Source organism: Podarcis muralis, chromosome 9 (assembly GCF_964188315.1).
Source record: "Podarcis muralis chromosome 9, rPodMur119.hap1.1, whole genome shotgun sequence".
NCBI classification, from domain to species: Eukaryota; Metazoa; Chordata; class Lepidosauria; order Squamata; family Lacertidae; genus Podarcis; species Podarcis muralis.
In genome coordinates, this window is record NC_135663.1 from 29,013,986 (window position 1) to 29,020,709 (window position 6,724).

Here is a 6,724-nt window from a genome sequence, read left to right on the forward strand (position 1 = left end):
AACAACATTCTGTCTCACTTGGTTTTCAGTGTGCTGCTTTGCCTCTAGCTTACATCACTGCAAACTCTCTGTTCTCAACTTCAGCTTTGTCCTTCTATCTGTCTGTGAGTTTGAGGGAGTGGGCCATGCCCATTTACCATTCCCCTTAATGGTCCATCTCCACTGGTGATCACCTCACTAGGAAACTAACCTGTCGTATATTTTCACACTGGCTGGATCCTTGGGTTAGAAGGATCTTGGCATGTAGCTGACTTCCTTCCCCTAACTCACAACAATATAAAACTGGGTTATACTGGTGTTGGACCACTGGTCCATCTAGCCCAGGGGTCAGCAAACTTTTTCAGCTGTGGGCCGGTCCACCATCCCTCACACCTTGTGGGGCGCTGGACTATATATATATATATTGGGGGGGGGGTGAACGAATTCCTATGCCCCACAATTAACCCAGAGATGCATTTTAAATAAAAGCACACATTCTACTCATGTAAAAACACCAGGCAGGCCCCACAAATAACCCAGAGATGCATTTTAAATAAAAGGACACATTCTACTCCTGTAAAAACACGCTGATTCCTGGACTGTCCGCGGGTCGGATTGAGAAGGTGATTGGGCCACATCCAGCCCCTGGGCCTTAGTTTGCCTACCCATGATCTAGCCAGTATTGTCTATTCTGATAGGCACTAGGTCTTCAAAGCATTAGGCAGAGACCTTTCTTCCCAGAACGTTTCTGGGGTGTTCTGCATGCAAAGCATAGTGCTGTCTATCTGCCACAGAGTTATGGTTCCTCCTGTAGTTCTCCCAGATTGTTTGTTTCATACTTAGTCTGTCTACAAAGATGCAGCTTCTGATGTACTGGGAACCATGTGTGTGAAAGGGCATCTGTGCGCCTGATTCCTAGACTAAGTTTAGTCTAACACCTTTGAGGGGAAATGTCTAATTCCCAGCCTTGGATCTGGAACTGCATGACAGGCACAGAACATTGGATAATGCTGCCAACTTGGACACCGTATGGAAAGTGGGATAATTAATGCTGCCCCTTGTTACCCTTGACAGGGTGAAAGAGTAGCCTGGAGTTAGGTTTCACACCCTTCCAAATCAGAGACCTGCATTTTCAAAGCTGACAGCATTAACAGACTTCTGAGTGGGCAGGAATGTTCAAATACATATACATTTAGCCTTGTTGAAAGGCCATTGCATATCACGGGATGAAAGAAAAGTGCAGCTGAGCCGAATAGTGACCTTAGGTTTTGTTAGAAGGGTGAATAAACACAGCCAGGCTTCCAAATAAAAATGCAACACAGTTTTTGCAAGATACATTTAAACATTTTCACAGTGGAAAATTGGCATTTCCTTGAGAAAGAGGCCATACCTTAACTGAGTAGATTTTCACAGAAAGTCTGTAGATCCTGAGAACAAAATACAGCCTTAATTATGGATAACATGCAATCTGAACTTCTTGACAAGCTAAAGTTAGCAAGAAACATACAAATGAAAAACAGAGCATCGCACGCACAATGGGTGACCAGCAAGACCCTTTGAAGCCCTTGTGTTTGTTACTGAGTTTACCAGATGGCAGCACCCTTTAATATCTCTCTGAGGTGCTGACTTGCATTGCATCATTCAGTCAGGGAACTGAAGCAACTGTTATTTTGATTTCTTTTTGCAGATTTTTCACATGATAATTTTGGCAATCTTTACAAAACTTTAGTTTATGGTTGCCATCAATTTGTATTTTAATTAATTTTTATAATGTTTTTATAATGTTTCACTGTTTTAGTGTTGTTAGCCGCCCTGAGTCCGGCTTCGGCTGGGGAGGGCGGGATATAAAAAATAATAATAATAATTATTATTATTATTATTATTATTATTATTATTATTAATTTCACTTTTGTGTCAAAATGCCACAAACACTGAGATTGCCTGTAACGGCCGAAAGAAACTTAGAAGAGTTTGTTTTTAGGAAAAGAAACTTTTATAATATTTGTGTTTTCAGCTTTGTATTTAATGTGGTATACAGGTATTTGTTAATAAGTACTTAAGAGAAGGGCCAGGCTGTTTACTGGTATTATTCTCTGATCTGCACTGAGTGGGATTTTTCTAGCCATACCACCCATGTTGATAATTGCAGTTATCTTGGGTAAACTGTTATAAGAATAATTATGAATCACCAGTTCACTCATAAGTATCATGGTGGTGTGCAATGAAATAATGAAAACATAGTAAAATTATAAGTTCCCAAAATACAGAAGAAATGACGAACACTGAATCAAGTTAATTCTGTAAAAACACTTGTGGAAATGACCATGAGAATTGTAGGTGCCTCTCTGATTTCAATAGCAACAGGGGCCCCAAAGCCTTAGATAGCATAGAGATTAAATGGATATTATTAGGTAAGTTTAGGTAAGTTTATGATGCATTAACATGTTTGTATAGTTACATAGGCTACAAATGGGGTCTGAAATAGGAGTTTCAGAGGAGGCAAAAAGTGGTTGTAAGAGAAAGTATACACCACCAGGGAACTTGGAAAGATATATGGTGTCCGTGGTGTGTCAGCATCTGTGGAAAAAGCTGACAGGCAGGCCTAAAAGTCATTCAGCTCTAAACCTTGTTTTCTTTGCCACACTTGAAGGTTTTATTAGCTTTCTGTCAGACGCTGCAGGTTTAAGGCTGAGGGCTTTGCCCTCCCTGCAAATTATACATTTTCCTCTCTCACCCATTAAGCAAGCCGTCTGACTTCTGTCAACTTTCATAATTAAGGTGTTTTTAACTCCTTTACATCTGTGATGCATAAAGAAGGGGGGGGGGACTTTCAATGAAAAAAAAATGACCTCTGGAAACATTCAGCAAAACTGAAACCCATACAAAATAGAGATTAAAGGATCAAGAAAGTTTGAAAACGTCACTTAAGAGTGTGACAAATTATTTATTTTTTCAGACCCTAAACTTTAAAGTAAGCAGCGCTGGCTGCAGAAAACCGACATCACAGACAAGTGATCAAAAACTGCTCAGTTCCGTATAGGAGAGAGACATGTTCTTTGAGAACCCAACCTGAAAGTTTCAGCAGTTGATTTAGACAGCATCATTTAAAACAACACCTCCATCTAGTGGCTTTATAACAAAAAAAGTTAGTAAATTCTTACATAGGCTTTCCTGGGTGTTTTCACCCATGGACCTCCCTCATACATAGTGTCCTAACACCTGATCATTGTTCACTAGAAAATAAAAACTAGAAGAGAGGCTTTTGTAATGCAGATGAGTGTTCTAGCTAGTTTAGTTTGCAAAGTTACACATAATGTTAAATGTGGGTCTTTGCATCTAATGTAGGCATGGGCAAACCTTCCAATTACTGTTTCTCTCAGTTTTGAATTTCTTTTTTGTCTTAAGTTCAATTTTCCATATTTGCACATTAGTTTGAACTTAAAAAAAAATTCAGCATTTATAGTGGAAATATATGCGAATATACATGTTAGTATGCAGTTTTGCCTGATATTTTCCTAATATCTGTACACTTGCCCCAATGTATGCATTTCTTTACACATTACTCAACGTTGCAAAATTCAGAGAAGGTCCATGTCTCATGTTCCATTATCTCCAGATATAGGCATATAATTCAGATCTAAAAGGTTTTCATCACTGCTTGGTTTTGGAGAACCTTTATCTTTGCCCTCAACAACCACATCACTGGAAGGGAGGCCACTGGTGCCTGGTTTTCAAAAAAATATTATAATTTCTAACCTATCTTTTATGAAAAACTCCCTGATTTTATAAATAAAAAAGCAATGACAAACCTAAACAGCATCTTAAAAAGCAGAGACATCACCTTGCCGACAAAGGTCCATATAGTTAAAGCTATGGTTTTCCCAGTAGTGATGTATGGAAGTGAGAGCTGGACAGTAAAAAGGCTGATCGCCGAAGAATTGATGCTTTTGAATTATGGTGCTAGAGAGTCCCATGGACTGCAAGAAGATCAAACCTATCCATTCTGAAGGAAATCAGCCCTGAGTGCTCACTGGAAGGACAAATCCTGAAGCTGAGGCTCCAGTACTTTGGCCACCTCATGAGAAGAGAAGACTCCCTGGAAAAGACCCTGATGTTGGGAAAGATGGAGGGCACAAGGAGAAGGGGACGACATAGGACAAGATGGTTGGACAGTGTTCTTGATGCTAACATGAGTTTGACCAAACTGCGGGAGGCAGTGGAAGACAGGAGTGCCTGGCGTGTTCTGGTCCATGGGGTCATGAAGAGTCAGACACAACTAAATGACTAAACAACAACAGATCTGGGTCCTTCAAGGTAACCACTTTATAGGCAAATAACAACAACTGAACTTTCTGGATTTAACATAAGACATCAGGAATTGGGAGGGGGGGTGTCTGTTTCTGCAATAGGCCACTAGCCCAGACATTTTTACAGACACCACTGGAATTGCTACTTTTAGTTTATATCGTTATAGTTTGGGTGTTGATTTTTTTAAAAATATACACTTCTTTCAACAATATTATCACCCATATTAGCAGGTTATTCTAATGTCAGAGCAAAATGCACACCAGCATGCTTCCAAAATGACCCTCCCCTACTAGCTGGAGAAAATGACACCAGCACAATCGCTTTTTACAATAGCTAGTAAGAGAGCAATTGGAAGTGTTTGAGAAACCTGGTCCATATTTTCAGTACCTCATAACTTTATTTCATATTGCAACAGACAGCTTTCATAAAGAAAAGGTGCTTTGCCACAAATTATACTTATTCACACCCTTAAGCCAGGAGCAAATATAAAAACAGCTAGAATCACTTCCCTTACTGATTTCATGTTTCACAATGTGGTCCCTTGGCCAGATATACAGCCCTGAAAGCAGGAGCACCTGTGGGTTCCCTGTTTATAGAGCAGGTGAAAGCAGCCCAGAGCAGGCAATGGATGCTGTAAAGGGGAAAAGTCGACCAGCAAGCCATTGGTTCATATTGGGATAATGATTTACTGTATTTATTAAGAAGATTTTGTGATGTTAGTGATGTCTGTTGAATTATGGTCACATCCTCATCATACCATTGGAAACCATACCTCGCTTTTCCCAAAGAATCCTGGGAAATGTAGTTTAAGGGTGCTGAGAATTGTAGCTCTGCTGAGGGGTAAACTACAGTTCCCAGGCTTATTTGGCAGAAGCCATGACTGTTAAAGTGCTCTAAATGCATGGTGTGGGTGTGGCCAAGGAGTCTGGTGACTAAAGTTGTCCCTCCACTGACACAAGGCACTTTGATCCTCCAAAGGTTTCCATCAGTGAAATTGGGAAGGAGGCAGCTTTTGATGCCCATCTCTCCTGAACCCCACATCTATAAGGGTCTGGGGGACCTCTCAGCACAAGGTAAGAGGTGGTGTGGGAGACTGCTGGATCAAAAACTATTCAAGCAGTGGAGAGACACCATTGGATGCAACCATATAGATGGAGTTGCTATAAATTTATAAAGGAAGGTCAAAACTGGATCCTTAATTGCTAAAAGTGTTCCCGCAGCAACTAGAAATGACCTATTATGTTTGGTGTACAGTTACTTTAAAAAATAGAGTATGTTGTCTTTAAAAACAAACAAACACAAATATGGCAAACTGTGTTCATTAATGCAACCTTTGACAACCTAGTGCCCTCCAGATGTTGTGGACAGAAACTCCCACCAGTTGTAGTCTGGAGGGTACCAGGATTGGCAAATATAGGAAAGCAGGAAGCCGCCTTCTGTGGAGTCAGACCATTGGTTCATCTTGCTCTGTAGCATACACACTGAATTGGCCTCAGCTCTCCAAGGTTTTAGGCAGAGGTCCTTCCCAGCCCACCTTGGAGATCGGGAGATGCTCTGCCACTAAGCTATACCTTTCCCCTAAGAAGCCCTTAAACATGCTCTGCTCTGGCTACATTACTTTAGCTGTAGAGCTAAAACTAAATATAATTAATGCATTATTCCGTAATGGAGGGTGTGTGTGTGTGTGTGTGTGTGTGTGTGTGTGTGTGTGTGTGTAGCCCTCCCCTCCCACCCCCACTGATGATTCCAACCTCACCAGTTTCTCACAATTTGTCTCGCTAGGATTTAGGTGACTAAATATTTGCTGGGTCAGATGTTTGGCAGCAAAACATTAAAAGGCAGGTGCTGACACTAAGAAAAGAAAAGCACCCTGAGGCTGCAAAAATGTCTGCATTTCTCCTCCCCTCCCCTTTTTTACTCCAAGTAGCTGGCATATATTCATCTCTGTTTTCATGAACTCTAATGATAATGAGTTAAGCTTCACAAATGGAAGACGAAACCCTCATAATTAGTTTAGCTGAAGTGTTGAAAGGAATGAAATGGGGTTTGTTGGCTCTAACATTGGATACACAGAGGCCTGTCTGTTTGGTGCATTCACGACACAATCCTGAGTCTGGGGTGCTCTTCCCACAAACACTGGTCACCTGCTGAGAGCCTGAATTGAATTAGGTTACATTATAATTGGATTTTCCTAAGGCGCTGCATTAGCATTTTCCATGATCTCACCCTTATTAGCCAAATCACTAATCAGGAATAGCACAGTTACACTGCCTGTTAGTTAAATTATCTGCTGCTATAGTAGCTATTTAAGCCAACTTCCAACCCATGCATAGAGACCAATCTTTCCCATCTTCCTTTAGAGGGAATTCACATTATTCTCTCACGGCTGAAAATGCAATAAATATATTATATATATATATATATATATATATATATA